Consider the following 11,091-nt stretch of genomic DNA (forward strand, 5'->3'; position numbering starts at 1 on the left):
CTTGCAGTCCAAGGGACCCTCAAGAGTCTTCTCCAACAGCACAGTTCAAAAGCATCAGTTCCTTGGGCTTCAGTTTCCTTATGGCCCAGCTCTCACATCCATACTGGAAAAACCATAGCTTTGAGTATATGGAATTTTATTTATATATATAAACATATATGTACACACACCTATGTAAGGAAAAGTTTTTGAAAAGGAATATAATTATATTTTAGATAAAGAAAACAAATAAACTAGTATAATTTGATTTTTCAAATGTGCATTTTGGCTATCATGTTGGGTCTAAAACCTTTTCTTCAAATATAGTTTATCTTTCTGCTGGTAAAAGAAACAGAAATATGTCTTAACCTTGTAACATTAACTCTAGAACTGCTTATTTACAATAGCTAATGAAATCACAAAATTTTGAAACCTATAGAGTTGCCCAGTGCTCTGCTATTGGTCATTTAACCAACTGATCATTGACTTAATTCCTCCTTGACTCAGAAACTATTATAGGTGCTTAATTTACAGCACTAAACAAAGCAGGCAGACACTTGTCCTCATGGAATTGATATTCTAGCTGAGGGAAGACAGATACTTTGCAATAAACATGAATCCAAGTACATTATGTGGTATGTTAACAGGTGATCTCTACTACAGGAAAAGAACTAGCAGAGGACGGGGATTAGGGAATAAAGGTGAAGAAAGGGATGTGATTTAAAGAAAAACAACTTAGACCTCACTGAGGGGAGCAAACATGCTCTCTTGCATTCAAGATTCAAGTTTTCCCCTGTCCAGGCAGGTCTCTTGGTCTTCTACCCAACTTCAAAAATGTTTCTGTCTCTGAGGCTCTATGCAAACTCATGCAAACATGGATGTTCTGACCATTCTGCCTCTTCAGTTGAACTGGTTTCATAAAAAAATGTTGGTAAACTCCCCAAAATAAGTAACATTTTATGCAGCAAATTTTTATTATTTTGTTTCCTGAAGAACTAACCTCCACATTATTTTCCATTTTTCAGCACACTGTCAGTGACCTAATTATATTATGTAAAAATCTTATATATGCATTGCTATTCTAATATATTATGACATTTAAAATATATAAACAAAATATAAATTAAATGACAGTGAGATAAAAATAAGTGGAAATGCTATCATTTTCTTCCCCAAGGGATGAGGACACTCATCTTTATGGCCACTGGACTAATGGATTCTGAATGTACACACATAATTATATCAATTGTTTACCTATCATAATAAAGTAATTTCTTTTATATATAGCTTTAAACAAAGTTCTCAGAATACCACAAGGGGCCAAGAATACAATTATATGTGAATAACTCTCTTCATATACATTCATAAGATTTTGTGAGCTCAATTCAGTAATCATTTTTTGTTCTTTTGATATTCCATCAGTTCATCTACTGGGAAATAATCCAAATTGTACAATAGATATGTTTTTTACAGGGTTTAAATCTCAAATCATAATAAAAGCAGAGCAATGCCCTTGAAAAAATGGCCTAGTGAAAAAATTGGCTTAAAGCACTACATTCAGAAAACTAAGATCATGGCATCCAGTCCCATCACTTCATGGCAAATAGATGGGGAAACAGTGGAAACAGTGGCTGACTTTATTTTGGGGGGCTCCAAAATCACTGCAGATGGTGACTGCAGCCATGAAATTAAAGACACTTACTCCTTGGAAGGAAAGTTATGACCAATGTAGGCAGTATATTAAAAAGCAGAGACATTACTTTGTCAATGAAGGTGCATCTAGCTAAGGCTATGGTTTTTTCAGTAGTCATGTATGGATGTGAGAGTTGGACTATAAAGAATTCTGAGCACCGAAGAATTGATGCTTTTGAACTGTGGCGTTGGAGAAGACCCTTGAGAGTCCTTTGGACTGCAAGGAGGTCCAACCAGTCTATCCTAAAGGAAATCAGTCCTAGGTGTTCACTGGAAGGACTGATGTTGAAGCTGAAACTTCACCTTCAAAAGATTGAGGGCAGAGGAGAAGGGGATGACAGAGAATGAGATAGTTACAAACATCACTGAATCCATGGACATGGGTTTGGGTGTTGGTGATGGACAGGGAGGCTTGGTGTGCTGCAGTTCATGGGGTCACAGAGAGTAGGATATGACTGAGAGACTGAACTGAACTGAAATGAAATGGCCTAGAAGAATAAATAAAATGTCGTATGGATATCATTATATATATGCATTTGTAAAGAAAATTAATGAAAACATACAGAAGGCTTACAGTTAGCTGAAACAGAAAGTGTATTCCCTCAGAGATGAATATATATATAACCTAAAAAATATACTTTCTCAGCTTCTGATGACTTCTAAGAGGGGGACTCCACGACTTACATCTCCAGCCTGCTGTGGACTCCCTTCCACTTTCCTCCTCAACTTCCCTCCATGAAATCTCTTCCCTAGGTTCTAAAACACACCTTGGGCTTCTGGTTCAGACAAGATGGCATTTATCTCTGTGCCCACTCCTCTGTTTGTTCTGGAAATAAGAAGAGACCACTAAAGGAGACCTTGTATAGTTGGCAAGAAGAAGGTGAGCTACTTTAGGGCCTGAAGAATGGAAGAGCAACACAGCAGCACCTAAGAGAAGACAAGCCAGGCCCAGCATTCCTGACCTCCAACCTAGATCAGAAGGCAGCCTGAGTAGGGCTGTTCCTCCCAAGGAACAAATGTGAAGGAACACCAGGTAGTGGTTTAGTTGCTAGGCTGTGCCTGACTCTTAAGGACCCAATGGACTGTAACCCACCAGGTTCCTCTGTCTGTGGAATTCTCCAGGCAAGAATACAGATTCCCATGTCCTCCTCCAGGGGATCTTCCCAATCAGGGATTGATCCGGGTCTTCAAAGGCAAGTGGATTCCTTACTGTCTGAGGGATCAGGAAAGCCCAAGAAACTTAATAATCACATGGATATTTGGAAAATAAAAGGATAAAAACTGATGTTAATATTAGATAAAGTAGACTTTAGACCAAAGAAAATATATACAAACAAAGGAATACAAGGACTTTACATTGTGAAAAAGAGTCAATCCAGCAGGAATTCATAATAATATAAATATTTATACACCAAACAATATAACCTCAAAATACTCGAAGCAAAAATAGATACATCATCTGAATACTCCTATAAACTTTAATGAGATTGAAACTGTGACATAAAACTTTAGAAAAAGAAATCATCAATCCAAGCTAGTTTGACCAGAGAATTCTAATATATATATATATATATATATATATATATATATATATATATGTATTGCTCTTATTTATTTATTTATTTATTTATACTTTACAATACTCTATTGGTTTTGCCATACATTGACATGAATCCGCCACGGGTGTACATGAGTCCCTAATCCTGAAAATTAAGATCAATTTGATATAATCTCTTCAAGAAAATGAAAGAGTAGGAAACCATTCCCAACTAATGAGATGGGGCCAATATTGATCTATATCAAAATCAGACAAAGGCAGTTCAAAAAGGAAATTTCAGACTAATGTCTCTCACAAGTTTGGAATTAAAAGTTTTCACTCTCACACATACAAATCAACCAAATGAATTCAACAATGCATAAAAACATCTCTTGATAGTTTCTGGTCCCTTCTGAAGCCTGGTCACATTACCTATCTCTTCAAAGGGTTTAAGTGAATCAAGGATACAGTCAGTTAGGGTCCCAGTAATAATATTCTGATACCAGGAATACAGTGACAAATACTCTAGTCTAGCTCAAATCAGAAACTGACCTCTCCCATTAAAGTTAATCCTACCCAGGCATGCGAAATGTCTAGCAAAATTAACCACAACTAGAATCATAAGATAAAGAAAACATAGCTACTATATAGAAATGGTGGGTGTGTTTGATATGCCCCTCGGGAACTCTGTTGATCATTTTCTATTATATTATGAACCTTTGGATGCTGAGAAGACCAAACTTTATCCCTCTAGCACTTCTTGCATCTGACTTCTAATTGAATCTGGCCAGGGGTGGACAAAAGAGGTTGGTGAGTCAGTGGAGAAAGAGATCAGTGGATTGATTCTTTCCTCTGACTCCTTTCTTGCTGGGAAGTGGCCAGATTTCTCCACTGAAGCCCAAAGCTCTGGTCAGAAGCCCTCGCTTTTAGCTGCAGCTATGTACAAGACTCTTAGAGGCTGCAATATCCATTCTCTTCCTTTGCCTTGTTGGCCGATAATTGTTCGTGCATCCATGTTCTTGCCTGTCTCAAAGAGTTTTGCTTTTCCTTTTAAGCTATCCTTAGTTCTGATATGGCTTCCAAATCCTTAAAGTTCCTTGTATGTTAGTCGCTCAGGTATGTCTGACATTTTGTGATCCCCAGGGACTGTAGCCTCTAAGGCTTCTCTGTCCAAAGGCTTCTTGCGACAAAAGTGCTAGAGTGGGTAACCATTCCCTTCTGCATGGATCTTCCCTGCCCCAGGGGTGCAACCCAGGTCTCCCACATTGCAGGCAGACTCTCTACCATCTGAGCCACCAAGAAATCCACTTTTCTTTATTTTCCTTACCTGTGTAAATCCTCTTGATTTATGACAATGAGAGGGGTGGCTATGGAGCTGCTAGATAAAGATGGTCCCTCAAAGATCTAATGCTAAGCTGCTTACAACAGGAGGGGGACATCTTTTTTCCTGACTCCAAAATCATAAATACAAGAACATGTCACAGGTTGTGTAAAAATAAGTGCTGAGAAATCAATGATTTAAGAATGACTTTGGACAAAGTGCACAAATTTTAAGCTGTGAAATGATGAATAAGGTCTCAGGATCTAATGTGTAACCTGGTGACTATGGTTTGTAATGTGTTATTGACATTTGTGGGGCTTCCCAAGTGGTGTTAGTGCAGGATGCATAAGAGACATGGGTTGAATCTCTGGGTCAGGAAGATCCCCTGGAGGAGGGCATGGCAACCCACTCTAGTATTCTTTCCTGGAGAATCCCCATTGACAGAGGAGCCTGGCAGGCTATATAGTCCATGGGGTCACAAAGAGTTGGACATGATTGAAGTCAGTTAGCACACATGTAAGAGAGTTAAACTTAAAAGGTCTCACCAAAAAGATCTTGAAAGGTAAATATGTGAGGCGATATTAATATATATGTTAATTAAATCAATGAGGAAATCTATTAATCATGTATACCTATTTAAATTAAAGGGTATACTTTAAATATCTTGCCATTTTATCTGGAAATCATATTTTAAAAAACTGAAAAAAGAAAAAAAAACAGATTTTCAATACTTTTCATATCCTATTATAGATATTTCAGCCATTACTCTTGGTATATAAAAGGATTTTTTTTTATTCCAAATAATAACCAGTGGGATTCATTGGATATTCAGAAAGGAAGAAACCTTAGAAATTATCTAGAAAATCCTCTCATATTAAGGATATATAAGGAAATCCAGAATTATTAAGTCACTTATCTAAACTTATAAAACTTGATGCAAAAGTAGCAATAGAAACCAGGTTTCCTAGGTTTAAGTGAATCTTTACCGAATTATCGGGCAAATGGAAATATCTCCTATGCACTGCAAAACTTGATTCTTATCTCTTTCACAGATCTGATCATATTCCACCTTGTATTCACTTTCCAGTTAGCCTAAGTTTTACCAGGTAAATTGAATTCCTTGAAGGTTCAATCCTGGCATGTCTGACCTTCTCACTCTATATTCTCACATATGGATAAAGCTCTTTATAAATGCCATTCCTTCTCCCTGTAAGACTCTTGTTCTTTTACCTCATGACTTCCCCGACATCTTTCAGATCTCAGTAAAAGCCACTCCCAAAGCAGCCTTTCGTGACTCTGACACAGCTCAGATGTGGACATATGGCATTCTGTGCTTTTCCCTCTCGACACGTGTCCCAATTGTGGTGCAACATTTAACTTTGAAATTTACCTCTTTCTGTTTTTCTATTAAAATTTAAGTCCTAATTCACAAAGTCCACATGTGTGCTCTTCACTGCTGTCCATTCTTTGCATCCAGCAGGCCTTCCTTATGTGTTCATTCAATGAAACACTTTCATTCGTGCAGAGTAAAATTCCAATGAATTATTGATGCTGCTCTCACAGCGTACAGTGAACTAAAACCATGGAGGACTTCTCTCCCCACCCAAACCGTTATATCCTGGTTATTTGGACATAATTACAGAACTAGAACTGTGGGGCCTTCCCCTGTGGCTCAGCTGATGAAATATCTGCCTGCAATGTGGGAGGTCTGGGTTTGATCCCTGGGTTGGGACGAGTCCTTGGAGAAGGAAAAGGCTGCCCACTCCAGTTTTCTGGCCTGGAGAATTCCATGGACTGTATAGTCCATGGGGCCACAAAGATTTGGACATGACTTGTGACTTTTACTTTCACAAAACTGTGGATGCCTTGTTTTTAATTTTCACCTTATTAGATAGAAACCACTAGATTTGCAGTCTGTTATTCCATATACACTAGCCCTGGCAGTTCATGTCCTAAGATAATGTGATAATCCAGTCACGGACTAAAAGGCTGAATAGGTCAGAACTAGAGACAGTGCTCTGAACCTGCCGCTTGAGTCTACTATTTGCCATAGGATTCTCAGCTTCACTAGAGAAGTTCAGTTTCTTAGCTGAGCACTCTGATCATGACAGATAAAAATACTTTAAGGCCAGCCTACAAATCAAATATTCTTACATTGTACAAAAACAACTAGTCTCTCTTGGAAGGTACAAAAGTAATTCACCTCCTTGATGAATTGTTACCTACTTTTCCCAGATGAAAGTGCCATCTTCCTCTTTGTGGCTTCCTAATTTCATTCTCACAATTTTTATCTCACTGACCACATTCTGACCTATATTATAGTTAATTATCTGAACAACACCAATTCCCACTCCTTTAATTCAGTTCCACTGGGGCTACAGTTTTATGCCAACTGCCCTGAAGTTATTATTTATTGCATATCAAACATGGCAGAAACTTGCCAGCCATTTGTTCTTTCTGAGGTAAATATTATAATTAAAAGCAAATACCCAGCCTCTGGTATTTTGGACAAAATCTTAACTGCTATTCCAGATATAAGTTCCTTTTGTGTTGATTTTATTCTTTTAGAGAACTTGCATTCTAGATAGCATTCAGGTGAATAGAAATGGGACCGATACGTTAGCTGGAAAAAAACCCACTGTTGCAGGAGACAAAGGCAAACAAATCAGGCATCTTCTGTATAGTCAAGACCCATTTTTTAGGAGCTGGAAGATCAGACAATAAAGAGTCCCCCTGCATACAGGAGACCTGGGTTCCATCCCTGGTCAGGAAGATCCCTGGAAGAGGGCATGTCAAACCACTCCAGTATTCTTGCTGAGAGAATCCCCATGGACAGAGGAGCCTGGCGCGCTGCAGTCCAAGGGGTTGTCAGTCCAGGGGGGTTGTAAAGTGTTTGACATGACTGAGCAACTATGCACAGCAAACTTCTTACATTGACATCCTGACATTTAGAAACAGTTTCTCCCACTAGTGTCCTTAAATACAACTCCTGCTTTTCAGTGGAAGATCAAAGATAAAAGTAATATTCCGTAACAGTCAAGTAATTATTTTTATCAAGGTATTTTCTGAGAGCTAAGCTAGAGAAATACACTGTGGGACAGAGCAGATAATGAGAAGTATAAGAGATCCAAACAGGGAAGCTGCACAACCAAGCGGTAATTTTCTTTTCCGGAAAAAGAATAAAACCTCAGTTTGGAATCATGTTTTATACAGAGATTTGCATACTCTTTGAAAATGTAAAGGATTTTCTACTCTAATTTTCCTTTTCCAGTTGAGAAAACCAGGCCTAGAGAAATGAAGATAAGTTTTCCAAGTCAAAGAGCATTTAAGTTAGGATTCTGATGAGAACCCAGTGACAGGCCTTTGAGTTCAGTTGCTTCATCTTTAAGCTGAAGGGCTGGTGATTGGGGTACCAGTAATGGTGCCGTCTTTAGGCTGAATTGCTTTTACTTTGGGAAACATCAGTCTTTGCTCTTAACACCCTCAACTGATTGCATAAAATCCACAATCTCTTGGTTTAAATGTTAATTACCTCTAAGAAAATATGTTCTCAGGTTAGCATGTCAAAGAACTACAAATTTGAAAGAAAATGTACAATTCTATGGAATATGTCACCATATTCCTATGTCACCATATTCGTATGTCAGAAATTGAATATCTATGCTACCTGTTCCACATTTATGACCTTGGAAGGCAAAACAAGATTGACACTTTTTTTCCCCATTTAATCACAGTCAGTGTTTTAGTGCATACAGGGTGCTGTTACAGAATGCTAGCGGCTGGGTGGGTTATAAACCACGTTATTTGTCACAGTTCTGGAGGGAAGAAGTCCAAGATCAGGGTGCCAGCATGGTTGAGTGAGTGAGGGCCCCTTTCAGGACATATCCCTAAATAGAAGGGATGAGCAAGTATTTCAGGCCTCTTTCACAAGAGCCCTAATCCCATTCATGTGGGCTCTGCCTCATGACCTAATCATTTTCCAATGGTCCCACTTCCTAAAATCGTTACTGTAGGGATTAGGTTTTCAACATATGAATTTTGGGAGACCACAAGCATTTAGACCATGGCACCCAATGAGGAGACTGACTTGTCTAAGGTAACCCAATGCCTCATCCATACTGAATGCTCTGTGGTGCTGATAGGACGCCAAGGACTAAGGAAGCTGAATCACGACCAGCCTTCCCAGGTGGAGGGTCTGAGACGGCAAACTCCTTGATGGATTTCACAACAATATAAGGGTGTTTCCAGGGTCTTCCTTGGTTATCAGTCATTGAGCAATCCCCCTGCCCCTCTTATACATGTTCCTATTTGAAATATGAGTTAATTACTGAGATCTTAGACAAAGTACCTGTTGACCAACGTGGAAACATCACGACTATGCATCTGAAGAAAAAGGCCTTTGGCAGATACTTATTTCAGTGTGGAAAGTCCTCAAGACTTTATTCACTTCAGAGCGATTACAAGTTTGGGGATCTCCCAAGACATTTTGGGGTTCCATAATCAGCTAGGACTCTAAGAGTTCACTGAAAGCTGTTATACATGTGGATATGGTTTATTCCAGATATTTGATTTATTTTAATTCATTTTTTATTTTTAGTTCCGTATAATTGATTTGCAGTGGTATAAATGTCAGTTTTTGTTGCAAAGTGAATAAGGTATACATATACGTATAAACACTCTTACTTAGATTCTTTTTCATGGAGCACAGAAGGGTTCCAAATAGGAAAAGGAGTACATCATAGTTTTATATTGTCACTCTGCTTATTTAACTTATATGAAGAGTACATCATGAGAAATGCTGGGCTGGATGAAGCACAAGCTGGAATCAAGATTGCTGGGAGAAATATCGATAACCACATATATGCAGATGACACCACCCTTATGGCAGAAAGTGAAGAGGAGCTAAAGAGCCTCTTGATGAAAGTGAAAGAGGAGAGGGAAAAAGTTGACTTAAAGCTCAACATTCAGAAAGCTAAGATCATAGCATTCGGTTCCATCACTTCATAGCAAATAGATAGGGAAACTGGAAACAGTGGCTGACTTTATCTTTTGGTGCTCCAAAATCACTGCAGTTGGTGATTGCAGCCATGAAATTAAAAGAGACTTACTCCTTGGAAGGAAAGTTATTACCAACGTAGACAGCATATTAAAAAGCAGAGACAATACTTTGTGAACGAAGGTGCGTCTAGTCAAGGCTAGGGTTTTTTCAGTAGTCATGTGTGGCTGTGACAGTTGGACTATAAGGAAAGCTGAGCACTGAAGAACTGATGCCTTTGAACTGTGGTGTTGGAGAAGACTCTTGAGAGTCCCTTGGGCTTCAAGGAGATCCAACCAGTCCATTCTAAAGGAGATCAGTCCTGGGTGTTCTTTGGAAGGACTGATGCTAAAGCTGAAACTGCAATATTTTGGCCACCTTATGTGAAGAGTTGCTTCATTGAAAAAGACCCTGATGCTGAGAGGATTGGGGGCAGGAGGAGAAGGGGACGACAGAGGATGAGATGGCTTGATGGCATCACTGACTCGATGGACGTTAGTTTGAGTGAACTCTAGGAGTTGGTGATGGACAGGGAGGCCTGGCATGTGGCAATTCATGGGGTTGCAAAGAGTCAGACGCGACTGAGCCACTGAACTGAACTGAACTGATGGGACCAGATGACATGATTTTAGCTTTTTTGATATTGAGTTTTAAGCCAACTATTTCATTCTGCTCTTTCACTTTCATTGGAGGCTCTTTAGTTCCTCTTCGCTTTCTGACATTGGAGTTGTATCACTCACATATCTGAGGTTGTTGATATTTCTCCCAGCAATCTTGATTCCTTCTTTTAGGACTCATCCAGTCCAGCAATTAACATGACATGCTCTGCATATATGTTAAATCAGCAGGGTGACCATATTTAGCCTTGAAGGACTCCTTCACTAATTTTGAACCAGTGTATTGTTCCTTCTCTGCTTCTAACTGCTGCTTTTGAACTGCATACAGGTTTCCCATAAGATGGGTAAGGTTGGTCTGGTATGCCCATCTCCTTAAGAATTTTCCACTTTGTTGTGATCCACACAGTCTGGTGAGGTCAATGAAGCAGATGTTTTTATGGAATTGCCTTGCTTTCTCCGTGTTCCAGCAAGTGTTGCCAATTTGATATCTGGTTCATCTGCTTTTTCTAAACCCAGGTTGAACATCTGGAATTTCGAGGTTTAAATAATGCTGAAGCCTAGCCTGGAGGATTTTGAGCATAACCTTACTAGCATGGGAGATGAGTTCAACTGTTCAGTGGCTTGAACATTTTTTAGCGCTGTCCTTCTTGGGAATTGGGATGAGGATTGACCTCTTTCTGTCCTCTGGCCACTGCTGGCTTTTCTAAATTTTTGGACACATTGAGTGGAGCACTTTAATAGCATCATCTTTGAGGTTTTTAAATAGCTTTGCTGGAATTCTATCACCTCCACTAGCTTTATGGGCAGCAGTGCTTCTTAAAATCTACTTGACTTCACATTCTAGATGTCTGCCTCAGAGTTAAAAACTATACCATTGTGATTATAGGGTCATTAAGACATTTTTTTGTAT

Source organism: Budorcas taxicolor, chromosome 11, assembly GCF_023091745.1.
Source record: "Budorcas taxicolor isolate Tak-1 chromosome 11, Takin1.1, whole genome shotgun sequence".
Taxonomy (NCBI): Eukaryota; Metazoa; Chordata; class Mammalia; order Artiodactyla; family Bovidae; genus Budorcas; species Budorcas taxicolor.